The following is a 16,782-nucleotide window of genomic DNA, read 5'->3' as shown; positions in this document are numbered from 1 at the left end:
AGCTGGCGATGCCTGATCACGATTGGTTAATTCCCATAATTTGCAACAATGTCAATGAGCATCATCACTATTTTTCCTTTGCTGTACCTCAAACTGTTGTGATTATCGCTGAGAAACATTTATCAGTTGATTTTACTCCTGGCTCAGCGTTTGTCTGAGCAGTGTCTTAACATCATCCTAAAACCTACTCTGAGCTGGGAGTTTTGTTTGTTGTTGTCTTAAAACAGGTTTTAACAGGATTCCTAAGACCTTTTCTGATCTGCATTGCGGATACGGGCCCTGTTCTATTAGCAATATTTTCTATGCTTCTCCTCTGTAAGGGTCATGTTTTTGAATTGAAAAAAAAAGTTATGTTTTGTACATCAGTTGAAAATACAATAATTTGGATTATTCAAAAGATATTTCACGGGGGTTTAGAATGCACAATGATTCTCTACAGTGCTTGTTGTGTCACATAAATTGAAATCAGACAAATGTTTCAGACACCAGGAAATAGCAGAGCTATTTCTACATATTACATCTATATTACATGGGGCCGGAAGAAATGGCAGCAGTTTTACAGGCGCCCAACCAATTGTGCTATTATGTGTTTTTTTCGCGTTATTTGTAACTTATTTTGTACATAATGTTTTTGCAACCGTATCTTATGGCAGAAAAGAGCTTCTGGATATCAGGACAGCGATCACTCACCTCGGATTAGACAAAGATTTTTTCAACAACAAGCAAGACTCACATGATATTCTCATCCGGCAGGGAACGACATCCCAGGAATTGTTCAGCTAGCAGGATACACGCTGCACCGGCAGGATAGAACAGCACACTCCGATAAGATGAGGGGGGGTGGTCTGGTGCACGAAATCTAAGGAAGTCTCTAGATTTTGCTTGCCTGAAGTAGAGTATATTGTGATAAACTGCAGGCCATACTACTTGACTAGAGAGTTCTCAGCTATACTTATCGTGGCTGTTTATTTACCACCACAGACCGCACTCAGTCAGCTGTATAAGGAAATAAGCAAACAGGAAACCACTCACCCAGAGGTGGCGCTCCTAGTGGCTGGAGACCTTAATGCAGGGAAACTTAAATCAGTTCTACCAAATCTCTATCAACATGTTAAATGTGCAACCAGCGGGAAAAAAATTCCAGATCACCAGAACTCCACACACAGAGACGCGTACAAAGCTCTCCCTCGCCGTCCATTTGGTAAATCCGACCACAACTCTATCCTCCTGATTCCTGCTTACAAGCAAAAAATTAAAGCAGGAAGCACCAGTGACTCGGTCTATAAAAAAGTGGTCGGATGAAGCAGATGCTAAACTACAGGACTGTTTTGCCATCACAGACTGGAACATGTTCCGGGATTCTTCCGATGACATCGAGGAATACACTACATCAGTCACTGGCTTTATCAATAAGAGTATCAAGGACGTCATCCCCACAGTGACTGTACGTACAACCCCAACCAGAAGCCATGGATTACTGGCAACATTCGCACTGAGCTAAAGGGTAGAGCTGCCTCTTTCAAGGTGCGGGACTCTAACCCGGAAGCTTATAAGAAATCCCGCTATGCCCTGGGACGAACCATCAAACAGGCAAAGCTTCAATACAGGGCTAAGATTGAATCATACTACACCGGCTCCGACACTCGTCGGACGTGGCAGAGCTTGCAAACTATTATAGACTACAAAGGGAAGCACAGCCGCGAGCTGCCCAGTAACACGAGCCTACTAGACGAGCTAAATCACTTCTATGCTCGCTTCGAGGCAAGCAACACTGAGGCATGCATGAGAGCATCAGCTGTTCCGGACGACTTTGTGATCATGCTCTCCCTGATTGAGTCTGTAATACCAACATGTTTCAAGCAGACCACCATAGTCCCTATGCCCAAGAACACAAAGGCAACCTGCCTAAATGACTACAGACCCGTAGCACTCACATCCGTAGCAATGAAGTGCTTTGAAAGGCTGGTTATGGATCACATCAACACCATTATCCCAGAAACCCTCCAATTTGCATACAGATCCACACTGCCCTTTCCCACCTGGACAAAATGAATACATACCTATGTGAGAATGCTATTAATTTACTCAGCGTTCAACACCCTAGTACCCTCAAAGCTCATCACTAAGCTAAGGAACCTGGGACTAAACACCTCCCTCTGCAACTGGATCCTGGACTTCCTGACGGGCTGCCCCCCAGGTGGTGAGGGTAGGTAGCAACACATCTACCACACTGATCCTCAACACTGGAGCTCCCCAGGGGTGTATGCTCAGTCCCCTCCTTTACTCCCTGTTCACCCACGACTCCAACACCATCATTAAGTTTGCAGACGACACAACAGCCTGATCACCGACAAGACAGCCTATAGGGAGGAGGTCAGAGACCTGGCGGTGCCAGAATAACAACCTATCCCTCAACGTAATTTTTATTTTACCTTTATTTAACTATGCAAGTCAATTAAGAACAAATTCTTATTTTCAATGACGGCCTAGGAACAGGCCTGTTCAGGGGCAGAACGACAGATTTGTACCTTGTCAGCCCGGGGGTTTGAACTTGCAACCTTCCAGTTACAAGTCCAATGCTCTAACCATTAGGCTACCCTGCCGCCCCAAGACTAGGGAGATGATTGTGGACTACAGGAAAAGGAGCACCGAGCACGCCCCCATTCTCATAGACGGGTTGTAGTGGAGCAGGTGGAGAGCGTCAAGTTCCTTGGTGTCCACATCAACAACAAACAAGAATGGTCCAAACACACCAAGATAGTCGTGAAGAGGGCACAACAAAGCCTATTCCCCCCCAGGAAACTAAAAAGATTTGACATGGGTCCTGAGATGCTCAAAAGGTTCTACAGCCTGAACATCGAGAGCATCCTGACCGGTTGCATCACTGCCTGGTACGGCAATTGCTCGGCCTCCAACTGCAAGGCACTACAGAGGGTAGTGCGTACGGCCCAGTACATCGCTGGGGAAAAGCTGCCTGCCATCCAGGACCTCTACGCCAGGTGGTGTCAGAGGAAGGCCCTAATAATTGTCAAAGACCCCAGCCACCCCAGTCATAGACTGTTCTCTCTACTACCATAGTTTTTACCCCCAACCCATAAGCATTCTAAACAGGTAACAAAACAGTTATCCAGACTATTTGCATACCTCTCTTTCTACACTACTGCTACACTCTGTTCATCATATATGCATAGTCACTTTAACGATACCTACATGTACATACTACCTCAATAAGCCTGACTAACCGGTGTCTGTATACAGCCTTGCTACTGTTATTTTCAAATGTATTTTTACTGTTGTTTTACTTCTTTACTTACCTACACACACACACACACACACACACACACACACCCACACACACACACACGCATACCTTTTTTTTGCACTTTTGGTTAGAGCCTGTAAGTAAGCATTTCACTGTAAGGTTGTATTCGGCGCACGTGACAAATAAACTTTGATTTGATTTGACACAGAGGCTTCTGACATGGTTTGGAAAAAGACCATCACCAGACAGACCTGCGTTCCAATACTATTTGTTTTCTTTCAAGTACTTTAGCTGTTATTGGTTTGAGTTCGCCTGGCGCAATAGAACCAATGGAACAGTTCCACAGGTAATCTGGTCCTCCAGACGAACTTAATCAAATGCTCAAAGTATTTAGAGGATTTAAATTACTACACTCTTAGAAAAAAGGTAAAGCCCTTTTGGGTGCCATGTAGAACATTTTCCACAGAGGGTTCTACATGGAACCCAAAAGGGTTCTCTTATGGCGACAGCCGAAGAACCCTTTTGGAACCCTTTTTTCTTAGAGTGTAGCTATTGCAACACAGGTCTGCCACCAGACCAATACTCCAAAATGTCTTTTAAAAATGAAAGCTTGTTGTCTGGCTATTTACAGTTAGTTGTGGACTTCTCTTGGTATTCCTAAGTTCGCTCGGTTCTTCTGCATTGTTAGATATGAAAAACGATATGATGTGATGTTGTGTAGGTCTACCCTGCACTTATATTCAACATGTGATAGTCACACTCCTGTTTTGATCAACAGACCATATCTCCTAGCTCCACAGCTCCGATACCTAACAGATACATTATGATTCCTACTGAGTCTCCAAATCCAACAAAATAAATGTCAGCCCTTTACAATGATTATATGACAGATAGAATAGCATATAAATAATATTATAAATTTGCCAGGTCTGACCATAACCTTCAGAAGGTTGTATGGTGCAGGATGAAACATCATGAATCCTCGTTCTTAATTCTCATGGTGAACTCATGCAAAAATAAAAGATTTCCAGTGCAGAAAAAAATTGAGAACAATAGGGAGAGAGGGAAGGGTAGAGAGTGAGAGGGAAGGGTAGAGAGAGAGAGGGAAGGGTAGAGAGTGAGAGGGAAGGGTAGAGAGTGAGAGGGAAGGGTAGAGAGTGAGAGGGAAGGGTAGAGAGTGAGAGGGAAGGGTAGAGAGAGAGAGGGAAGGGTAGAGAGTGAGAGGGAAGGGTAGCGAGTGAGAGGGAAGCGAGAGAATAGGGGAAGAGAGTTATGAGAAAAAAATAAAGGGTGAAAAGCGGAAGGAGAGAAAACGAGACACCTATATATAGTGAGAGGTATCTGTTTATCACATATAGCCATCTCTTTTACCCAACATGTCTGCCACTGGAGGGCTGGAGTTGGATGGGTTGGCTGGATGATTCTTTCCCCCATTATTGCTTTCTACCAGGGCTGCTGCAGCCATCCCTCTCCCTCTGTCTGGCTTTCATATGAAACCATGGGCACTAATACTGGGTACCTCCTGCAGTTGGACAGAGAGCTGTGGATATGGATGGGTCCAAGGTCCAACTATCCAACTATAATAACCAACAAGCTCAATCTGGCACCCAAAACCATTATATAAAACACTATATGGGTTTTACTCCTTATTGGAAGATGCCTGATGTTTTGATGTTGTTCAGGGCCAGAGTGAGTTGTTTGTAATTAGCGAATAAGCTTACACCTGTGGAAACTGAAAATGTCTAGTTGTAACGATGATAGTGCTCAGTAGCAAAATGAAGGCTAGGCGTGGATTGTTTCATCTTTGTTTGTTGATGTTTTTCTATGCTTTTCCAGGCTAATTACAGAGCGCTTCTGCTTCTCTCAGGATGCCTTGAGAAAGAAAATGGAACAGCTAAAGAGAACATGCTAATCACTGAACTGGGATCGACACACAGAGACACAGACTCAGATATGTGCACCAATGCGCACCAACATGGCACAAATGTCGCATAAACATCACACACAAACACAGCACTAGCGGCAGTGGTGGCAGCCTGTGTGTGTTAGTGTGTGTATGTGTGTTTGTGCTTGTGTGTGTCCTTGCATTCTCTCAGCAGCGCAGAAAAACTTATTGCAGCCGTGGGAGAGGAGCCGCGGTGTCTCAAGTGACACAGGAGCCATAGCAGTCAAAGGAGCTACAGCTCAGAGCCCAGAGGCAGTGACACAGCAGCCAGCTGCTGCAGCTAGTAGAGCTACTGCCCGCAGTCAAATCAAGCAGGCTGATTTTCCTCAGTCAGTAGACAAGCCAGACCAGTCCAGACCAGAAATGACAAGTTCAGACCAGCCAGACCAACTGCTCACCCTTCTACCCCAGCTAGCCTAATATAGTGTTGCTCAACCTGTGGTTCACAGACCAGTATCGGTCCCGAGGGTGTTGCTGACCGGGTCGTCAGATGGTTCACTGAGACCAATTCAGTCAGTTTTTGTACCTCAGCCTGGTACAAAAAAATTGACAAGCACTGGTCTAGTACATTTCACCCACCTAGGCCCGCTACTGCTGCTATACAGCTCCATGCTCAATGGGGCGAGATGCACCACCACACAGGCAATAATGTCCGACAAGCAGGTCACAGAGACCCAGACAGCAGGGTTAATTCACTGTGGCAGTGACCCCTGTCACTGAGCCGTGAGGGCTTGCAGCAGGGCAGGGGGGCAGCAGGGGACAAATGGGGGGGGGGGGGGGGGGGGGGAGCGGGCACTGAGTGTGTGTGTGTTTGCACGGGCATACACACACATAGTTTGTGTGTGAGAGAGAGAGCGAGAGAGGGAAAGACAGAGAGAGCAAACGTGTGGCTGTGTGTGCGCTTGCTTGCGTGACCGTGACTGCTCGTACTTGCACGCGCGTGTGTGTATGTGTGTGTGTGTAATTAAATAACCCAGTGTTCTGAGACAGCATAGAGGGACCACAGAACACCAGCCTGTTTGCTGACACTGTGGACCTGACTAAATTACACCCAGAGTATAGAATGTAATTACAACTGCACAGCAAACACTGCTTGGGCCTGGGGACGTTCTAGCCTGGTCCCACAACTGATTGTGTTGTCTTGCCAGCACAAACTGATCTGGGACCAGGCTAGAGACATCCCCACCAGAGAGTCTAGCCTAGTGGTTAGAGCGTTGGGCCAGTAACCGAAAGATTGCTAGATCGAATCCCCAAGCTGACAAGGTAGGCTGCAAAGTCATTTTGTATAGTGCCATTTTGTATTTCTGCTTACATGACATAGTTACAGAGGACATTCCAAAGTCATTTTGTATAGTGCCATTTTGTATTTCTGCTTACATGACATAGTTGCAGAGGACATTCCAAAGTCATTGCCGCGACGTTATTGGAGCATAGCTTGTTAGCTGGACTGGCTGCAGCATATCATGATCAATATAATCTTAAAAGGCAAATGCATCTTCCACATATTGTAGCTTGTCATGCGGAGTTAGGATAATGTTTCTCAATATTTGCTGGCTGTGTTGAGTCAATGCATTCACCCCTTATTTAATCCCCCCTGCTAAATGTGCAAATGCAAGTGTATAGCTAACAGTTGTTTTTCTTCACACCCAGACTCCTGTTCTTACACAGCATGAGCATGAACCATAACTCAACTTTACCTCTAATATTCAAAAACAAGACTGTTTTTCTCTTTCATTATGCAGTGCAAACAGCGCCGCGTTTCGCTATCAGTTTCATCAGGTTCACCTCTGTCGGTCTGCACAGCTGCGCCGTAACACAACCTAGCCTCCATCTGTACCCTGTACAGCTGTACAAACAAATCAATGTGAGCACAACCATCTGTTGATGTACACAAAGCAGCTGAGCTGGGCTTGCCTGATGCCTGATTTACAGATCGTCACACTCTGAGATGATCTCCATTTGACTTGCGTCTTAAACGCCATGGCGGTAGGGGCACCAGACGGCCTAGCCTCGTATTCACCCCCGAGCCTGAGACACACACACACACACACACACACACACACACACACACACACACACACACACACACACACACACACACACACACACACACACACACACACACACACAAGGACATAGCGTTATATTTTACAGCGAACGCTGCAGTAGAAGTGAACTCCTTCGTGCACTGGTCTTTCATCCGCATCACACCTACTCATACCCTAACTTCCACTAAGAGGATAGCCCTCTATGTCCTGGTGAAAATGGGTTTATATTCATCACTTTAATGGATTGTAAAAGAAACAATCTCTTTGGGATTACATGCTTTATTAATGTTTATGGCCACTTGGACTGCAGCCACCATTGCCTCTGGCTAACTCACCATCCCTGCTCTGTCCCCTGGCCAGTCCGAAGCAGCTCTGTCCCCCTGCCTCTCTTCCTCTGTCCTCCTTCCTCTGCCCCGCTTCCTTGCCATTAATCCTTTGAGGTATGACCTCTACTTTGAGTGTTATCCCTTTTTACAATCACCCTATGCCAGGGTTCCCCAATTGGCGGCCCGCCGGACGAATTTGGCCTGTGGGTGATATTATTTGGCCCCTCAAGTTTTCTGAGCAAAAAATAATAATTATATTTGTTTTATTGCTGGATAGAAAAGACTGTAAAAACACCAGCAAATCAGCTCCAAGTGATTTTAATTTTGGAAATCGGTTTCAAAGTATTCCCACGCATGATAGAGCGATGTATTTGATCCTATAGAAATATAAGCAAGATTTGAAAGGATTATGTTTTAGTCAAATGTTAGATCTGTTTGGGCTTCTTGCGGTCAATTTGCAGTGTACAAATAATTTGTGCATGGCCACCTGACTGTCAGCTAAAGAAAGAAATTGTCCCAGCGCTGAATTTAGTTGATGATCCCTGCCCTATGCTACCAATTATTTTCTGAGCAGGTTTCACCCTGCGTAGGCATGCATAGGGCAATATAGTACATGCATAAACTGGTCAAATAGCAGTCATAAATTAATCGTGGAGTAGTGAGAGAGCAAGCATAGATTAGTACTTTAGCAGACATAGAACAGTCATAGACCAGGCACTCTTTAGTGGAGTGGTCTCTCCTCTCTTCCAGGACAGGACAGGGCACACCACTTCAGCTGACTGATTTCCCATCAGCCCTGTATCTCTGATAACTGCATGCTTAGAGGGCTGCAAGGTCTCCACTGTTTCACCCTGCACCGCATCCCTGCGCAGCAGCCGTGTGTGTGTGTGTGTGTGTGTGTGTGTGTGTGTGTGTGTGTGTGTGTGTGTGTGTGTGTGTGTGTGTGTGTGTGTGTGTGTGTGTAGAAAATGTTCTGGGAACAAGAGGAATTGCATTTTTTAATGCTGCAATTATATTGACATAATAAACACAGATGACACATCCATTAATAATAAATGGCTCATTAACGTTATGTTGATTTTAAAACTAAAAGCTACTTTTTTCTCTAGTCCCAATGCTGAACTGAAATAGCCTCGAGCTGCCATTTCCACCGTCTCTAGCATTGCCACGTTTTGTACATTACGGTATCTAGGCCTATTGATTCCTGCTGCCATTTGGCTATTGATTGGAGTGGATGTCATTATGCCAGTGAGATTATAGCCCTGCAGCACTGTTTCTGAAGAGACGAGAACCAGTGATGAGATGACTGCTGACTGTTAAAGCGGCTGTGTGTTTCAGCCAAGATACCAACGCACAGCACAGCACAGCACAGCATAGGACAACACAGCACAGCAAAGCACAGCAGAGCACAGAAAGAGCACAGTGCTCCAAAATACATCCCACCTTTCTCACTCTCTGTACTCTGTAGAAAAGGCTGACAAAGTGCACAGCGGAGTGAGTAAGCGCATCCTGTATTCTGAACACACACATCCCTTATTGGCATGGCTCATTGCAACCTAATATTCTCTGAGACAGCCACATCCAGCGCTACTGAGTTTGGCCTGCTCTGATTATTCAAATCGACCACAATTGACTAAAAGTGAGGAAAGGGAAAGGGTTCAGGGGTTTGTTTGTGTGTATCAGTGACGGCTCCTCAGCTGAGGAAGGGGAAGACCATCCTTTTCTGAATTTCATTTTTTTTAAATTGTGAAACATTAAAGTTATCCTCTTTAGGTAAAACTATACTGATTTATGTTCACGTCACCAAATAATTTATTAAAACACACAGTTTTGAAATGAAGGTCAACAGTAGCTTTAACTACACTCTTTAGGGCAGCACCATGGTGTAGCCGGAGGACAGCTAGCTTCTGTACTCCTCTGGGTACATTGGCTTCAATACAAAACACAGGAGGCTTGTAGTTCTCATCCCCTTCCAGAGGACGTCCTCCAACCAATCAGAGCTCTTACAGGATGAACAGACATGTTGTCCATCCAATAAAAAGATCAGAAAATGAATCTAGTACTGAAAGCATAAGCTACAGCTAGCAAGCACTGTAGTGCATAAAATGTGGTGAGTAGTTGACAGAGAGAGAAATACAATAGTTAAACAGTTTTGAACAAATGTATTTATTTAAAAATTAAGGAGAGAGGGGGAGAGAGAGCGAGAGAGAGAGAGAGAGAGAGAGAGAGAGAGAGAGAGAGAGATATATGTAGTTTTTTATATATTTTTTAAAACTTTCACTTAATTTATTAGCGAAGACAATCCAACTCTGGAACTCTTCCAAGTCAAGGTAAGCTTTTGGTTGTATATATTTTTTGCCACCTGGGCCTGCCAGTGTAACTGCTGAACTGCTTGCTGACTGTACTGCATGATTGTAGCAGGTTTACTAAGGCATTAGTTCTAGTAGCTACATTGACTATGACGTTACTATGTGGACAACGTTGCAGGCTGTGTGTAGCGGTTAGTGGTTATGATATGGGCTTGGAACGTTTTTTTTTCCCACCTGGTCACAGACAGCTGACGTGTTATGCACTGAAGTTCAGAAGCGAAGGGAAAAGGTGAGAGTAGGAGAGCGAGTAGAGGCGAAAAGGAATTATACAACGATCAAAGGGATCATGCTATTTGTATGTGGCTTCTATGAAATTCATTCTGTCGATTCTGTTGAAACACGTTTCTAAAACAGAAGCAAACTGAACGTAACAGAGAGACATACTTGAATTTGTTTAATAGAAAACTCTTGTTTGCAACTGTTGGACTAATGGTTATCGGGGTGGGCAATTCCAGGCCTCGAGGGCCTGATTGGTGTCACAGTTTTGTCCCAGCCCAAGCTAACACACCTGACTCCAATAATCACCTAATCATGATCTTCAGTTTAGAATGAAAGTTGATTAATCAGCTGCGTTTGCAAGGGATGGAAAAAAAGTGACACCAATCAGGCCCCCGAGGACTGGAATTCCTCACCCCTGGTACACCCTAGATCAGCTAGATGCAGGCAAGAGTGTGCAAGGCGTTATTGAATGTGTCACTGTCTGTCACCTTGATCACTCAAATTTCTCTCGACCTGTGTGCACCTACGTTGTAAACCTTCATTCATAGGCTAGGCTGTAGCAACCTCACGGTGGGTATAGGGATGTTTAGAGTATCATGTAGTAGCCTAAACCTATCGATGTTACATTGAACTGGGTGTATGGAATATGAATGACAGTCATCCAATATGCTGTAATAGAAAATAAATAAAAAACATCCTCCCTCATCTTAAACGGCACCGACCGCCACTGCTGTGTACAGTATTTGTGTGTGCTTGCGTGTCTGTGTCTGTGTGTGCACGCATGCGAGTGTGTGGGATGGTGTGTGTTTACTTCAGCCTTCTCTCTGCATGATCTTACTGTTATGCTATACTGTATGTAGTTATAATGACATCCATCTAGCAGGGTTTGAATTTAAAGAGACTCATAAATGTGATTTGAGGCGTATAGGAACACAAGCCACAGTACAGTTAGCATGCACTCTCATGAAAACGCTCTGACCTGAAATCTAGATTATGGAAAAACTCCAGTGAACACAGTTATCAAACTGTCAGCCAGTCGTATTGGGTTCCTAGTGCTGTTTGTGAGATGTGATGTGTAGAACTTTGTGTGTGTGTGTGTGTTTCATATAGGTTCCTAGAACTGTTTGTGACAGTTCACCCTGCTGCTATTGGACCAGGTCTCTCTTGGAAAAGAGATGTTATCTCAATGAGAAAAACCTGTATAAAAAATAAAAAAAAACCTGTCAAATAAAATAAAAATGTTTATCCCCAATTTGTTCCGTTTGCTTCCGTGTAATAAATGTTTTTCAACAGAATCTGTGGCTTGATTTCATCACTGATCACCATAAACACAGTTCACTTTCATAGCAGCCACATTGTATTCCTTCTCTTCTCCTCTCACCTCTTCTTTAGCCTATGGACTTCAATGCACAACACATCAGCTGTATGTGACAGACGGTGATACAGCCTGACAAGATGAGAATAACAAGAGAACATCTGGTGAGGTCTGCACAACGCATCACCAGGGGCAAACTACCTGCCCTACAGCACAATCAGAGAAAATGAGTCGGAACGCGAGAGGAGCATCAGTGTGTCGGATAAGATATCTGTAAAAGTTTGTGAGGGTTTTAGGTGACAAGACAAATTTCTTTAGTCTCATGAGGTTGAAGAGGCGCTGTTGCCCCTTCTTCACCACACAGTCTGTGTGGGTGGACCATTTCAGTTTGTCCATGATGTGTACGCCGAGGAACTTAAACCTTCCCTCTTCTCCACTGCTGTCCCATCGGTGTGGATAAGAGGGTGCTTCCTCTGCTGTTTCCTAAAGTCCACGATAATCTCCTTTGTTTTGTTGACATTGAGTGAGAGGTTGTTTTCCTGACACCACATTCCGAGTACCCTCACCTCCTCCCTGTAGGCTCTCGTCGATGTTCGTAATCAAGCCCACTACTGCTGTGTCATCTGCAAACTTGTTGATTGAGTTGGAGGCGTGCATGGCCACGCAGTCATGGGTGAACTGGGAGTACAGGAGTGGGCTGAGCATGCACCCTTGTGGGGCCCCAGTGTTGAGGATGAGCGAAGTAGAGATGTTGTTTCCTACCTTCACCACCTGGGGGCGGCCCGTCAAAGTCCAGGACCTAATTGCACAGGGCAGGGTTGAGACCCAGGGCCTCAAGCTTAATGATGAGCTTGGAGGGTACTATGGTTTTGAATGCTGAGCTGTAGTCAATGAACAGCATTCTTACGTAGGTATTCCTCTTGTCCAGATGAGACATGGCAGTGTGCATTGTGATGGCGATTGCATCATCTGTGGACCTTTTGGGGCGTTGTGCAGGTAAGGTGTAGGTGATATGATCCTTGACTAGTCTCTCAAAGCACTTCATGATGACAGAAGTGAGTGCTACGGGGCGATAGTCATTTAGTTCAGTTATCTTTGCCTTCTTGGGTACAGGAACAATGGTGGCCATTTTGAAGCATGTGGGGAAAGCAGACTGGGATAGGGAGTGATTGACTATGTCCGTAAACACACCAGCCAGCTCGTCTGTGCATGCTCTGAGGACTCGGCTAGGGATGCCGTCTGGGCCGGCAGCCTTGCGAGGGTTAACACGTTTAAATGTCTTACTCACGTTCGGCCACGGAGAAGGAGAGGGAGGGCCCACAGTCCTTGGTAGTGGGGCACTGTATTATCCTCAAAGCGGGCAAAGACGGTGTTTAGTTTGTCTGGAAGCAAGATGCCGGTGTCCGTGAAGTGGCTGGTTTTCTTTTTTTTGTCTGTAATTGCCTGTTGACACTGCCACAAACATCTCGTGTCTGAGCAATTGAATTGCAACACTTTGTCCCTATACCAACATTTCGCTTGTTTGATTGCCTTGCAGAGGGAATAATTACAGTGTTTATATTCGGCCATATTCCCAGTCATTTTTCTATGGTTAAATGCGATTTTTCGCGCTTTCGGTTTTGCGTGAATGCCGCCATCTATCCATGGTTTCTGGTTCGGGAAGGTTTTAATAGTCACAGTGGGTACAACATCTCCTATGCACTCCCTTATAAACTCACTCACCGAGTCAGCGTATAGATCGATGTTATTCTCTGAGGCTGCCCGGAACATTTCCCAGTCCGCGTGATCAAAACAATCTTGAAGTGTGGATTCCGATTGGTACTAATTGAATTATCTGATCCTTCGATTGGGTGGACAACATGTCAGTTCATGTTTCAAGAGCTCTGATAGTCTGGAGGACGTAAGCTAGCTGTCCTCCAGCTACACCAGCTACACCATACAGTAGTGCTATTGAGGCTACTGTAGACCTTCTTTGCAAAATAGTGTTTTAATAAATTATTTTGTGATGTGATGATATTTAGCATAATTTTATCTAGAATGGATCATTTTCTAAATATTTTACTTCTTACATTTTTAGGAAATTCATTGAAGAGGATAGTCCTCCCTTTCCTCCTCTGAGGAGCCTCCACTGATGCATATTTTCTCTGATGTCTTTGTGGGGTGGCTATTCAACTTGAAATACCTTGGCTATTTATTGTCCAATAAATTGAGCATGACATATTCGTTTGTCATTGTTTCACATAGTAAAGATAAAATGAAGTGTTTACAGACAATAACACTGCAGACTTCATAACCCACAACTCCTACTTTACAGTCAGAGCTCACTGTTTTCAGTCCTCAAGGAAGCCAGAGTGCAGTCTTCTGGAATAATGTCATTTCTGTTGGTTGCTTCTTCTCATTTCTGTCAGTGTCTGCACCTCTACTTAACAACTAACATTATTTTCACTCACACAGTGTGAAGGACCATTTCTTTGTTGTTTTGCGTTTACTAGGAAGGAGGTTTATTTTCATATTCAGTGTTAGAAAATGTCAAACCGCAATAGGCGTATTTGAAGCTACAACTGAAACAGTTCCTCTCACCGTAAGAGTGGGAGAGAGAGTGAGAGAGTGAGAGTCAGTCAGTGAGTGAGTGAGTGCGATAGAGAAATAGAGAGTGAGAGAGAGGCCTGTTTTTTTTCAAATGTTTGAGAGGGTGATAAGGTAAGTGGTTGTGCTAGAAAGGAGAGTCAGAACCACAGGTAATGCAAGGTGTCAGGATGTCTGCATGTTTCCAGATTATTGGACACTGAAGGACAAGGTCCATTGGTTAGTGCTGCTATCTCCAGCTCATTTGTAGGCCTATGTATTTTATGCAAATAAAATAGTTTATGATGTCAGTGTATTCCTGTGTTTTTTTTTCTTTGTCAGACATCGTTAATTAGCCGGTTTGAATTAGGATTCGGGGGTGTGAGTGCAGCACGCGCCGTTTCTGATTCTTTTTTTGTGCCAATTGGAAGATCTGTCTCGCGCTGAACAGGAGATGATTTTCTCTGTGGAGACTCGGAGGCATGAGCTGCTTTTTGCTGCTGAGTGGACACGCGCTGACTCCTCAGAATAAATAGCTGGTCTTAAAGAAAATTAGGTTTTTTTTCCCCCACCCGCCTCCCACAAACGGAAACACCATCCTTTGACAATTCTGCACGCGCAATTGTTGGTATACAATCACTTGAACCTCTATTCACTCTATCTCATAGTGAACAATATTCTTGACCATACACACGTCCAGTATCGAAATAGATAAGGCGTACTAACTTCATATTTATTCTTATGAATGTTATGTTGAGTAGCCTAATAAACTTGAGAGCGCAGAGGCAGGGACTCAAGGAAATAGAGCCGCAGCAGCGTTCATATTCAAACAGTCTGCATCCTTTGGAATATATTACAAACCACCCTCATTGACCTAACTCCCCCGAAACCCAATTATCGCCTTTGTGAAGGTCTCACCCTCCTCAAATGTATTCAAGGTATGCTAATATTTTGACATTCAAATGTAATAATGCACTTTTCTACCTTACAACTGTGGTAAAACATTACGCAAAAGATTACGCAAAAGACATTTGAATATCTACTACTAGCTGATAAGTTTAGCGGACCCGCTTACCTCAACTGCTAGTCGCTGTCCAGGGTGCTGAAATTCCCCTATTCCTCTGCAGCAGGCTCCGGAGACGACCGTTTAATCCACTGAGAGCTAGGCACAGCACACAATGTAAAACGCGGTCCAACTACTGTGGCCGTAAATTACCTTGAAAAAAACCTCAATTCAAGCCAACAGCATCGATAGAATAAGCCAACTGTGAAAATAATATCTTCAAAAGTCTGATTTATAAAACCGACGATGCAGAAGTAGCCAAGTGGCTATGCTCTCCACGGCTCCGGGCCGATTTTGCCGGTCTAATTGGCGTCTCTTTGCTATTTGCTTCTTCTTTCCCGGATTTTTTTTCTCTCTCTCTCTCTCTCGCTCTCTCTCGCTCTCTCTCTCATTGGATTTATGGTCAATTTACTTAGGCGGTCTCCCCAGCCTACATGTTTCGTAGCCTATACACCACCTGCTCTCTTTCCCCCCCCTTGCCCCTCTTTTCCTCTACAGTCCCGTGGTTTGCTTTTATTATAGCAACAGTTTCCTACATGACGGTTAGCGAAACCAGTGAAGGGGGTGAGGGAATATCTTTCTCCTTCCCTGGTGGGGGTACTGTGCGCGCTCTCTCTCTCTCATTAGCTTTCAACACCACATGAAGTGAACGGCACCGACTGCTACAGTAATTACACGAACTTATTGAGGATAGGACCGTCCTTTTAAACTTATTCAGGAATCACTTATCCGACACACTGATGCTCCTCTCGCGTACCGACTCATTTTCTCTGATTAGGCCTAGCTAATCAGTGTAAATTAGAATGATTGGCACGATGTGACGTGAATGCATGAGTGGGATTGGAGAACTGAAGGTTATATAGGCCTACCTTGGCTCAATCAAAGTGAATTATCTATTAGATATATAAAATCTAAGTTTATTGGTGGAGTACACAGTTTAGCAGGTGCTATAGTAGGTGCAGCGAAATGCTTACGTTACTAACAGTGTGTGTGTGAAATAAGCTACTAAGGATTTCACTTCTCTGGTCACTGTATCACAGTTCTATAACCCATTTCTTGGTATCAGAGTAATATTTCATTTTATATACAGTACTAGTCAAAAGTTTGGACACACCTACTCATTCCAGGGTTTTTCTTTATTTTTACTATTTTCTGCATTGTATAATAACAGTGAGGACATCAAAACTATGAAATAACGCATATGGTGGCATGTAGTAAACAAAAAAGTGTTAAACAAATCAAAATATATTTTATGTTTGAGAGTCTTCAAAGTAGACACAGCTTTGCACACTCTTGGCATTCTCTCAACCAACTTCACCTGGAATGCTTTTCCAACAGTCTTGAAAAGCAGGCGGTCATGTGCCTGTTACTGAGGAGTGGCTTCCGTTTGGCCACTCTACCTTAAAGGCCTGATTGATAAAGTGTTGCAGTGATGGTTGTCCTTCTGGAATGTTCTCCCATCTCCACAGAGGAACTCTGGAGCTCTGTCAGAGTGACCATCGGGTTCTCTTCTCCCCCGATTGCTCAGTTAAGGCCGGGCGGCCAGCTGTAGGAACAGTCTTGGTGGTTACAAACTTCTTCCATTTTAGAATGATGGAGGCCACTGTGTTTTTGGGAACCTTCAATAATGCAGAATGTTTTGGTACCCTTCCCCAGATCTGTGCCTTGAC

At 44.3% G+C, this 16,782-nt stretch overlaps 1 protein-coding gene across 1 annotated transcript in view; it reads right to left on the bottom strand.

Annotated features, from left to right (window-relative positions):
- The window catches only part of tmem121ab (transmembrane protein 121Ab), a 70,208-nt gene extending 54,454 nt beyond the window's left edge, over positions 1–15,754 (bottom strand). The window contains exon 1 of the mRNA XM_021612290.3: positions 15,125–15,754. The gene's annotated coding sequence lies outside the window, so the exon portion shown is untranslated. The remainder of the gene's footprint in view (positions 1–15,124) is intronic.
- Between the last annotated feature and the right edge of the window lie 1,028 nt (positions 15,755–16,782).

The sequence above is a fragment of the Oncorhynchus mykiss genome, chromosome 8 (genome assembly GCF_057628025.1).
Source record: "Oncorhynchus mykiss isolate SJ-2025 chromosome 8, ASM5762802v1, whole genome shotgun sequence".
Classification (NCBI taxonomy): Eukaryota; Metazoa; Chordata; class Actinopteri; order Salmoniformes; family Salmonidae; genus Oncorhynchus; species Oncorhynchus mykiss.
The sequence above is the reverse complement of the archived record's forward strand: the minus strand, read 5'-3'. Positions and strand labels throughout refer to the sequence as shown.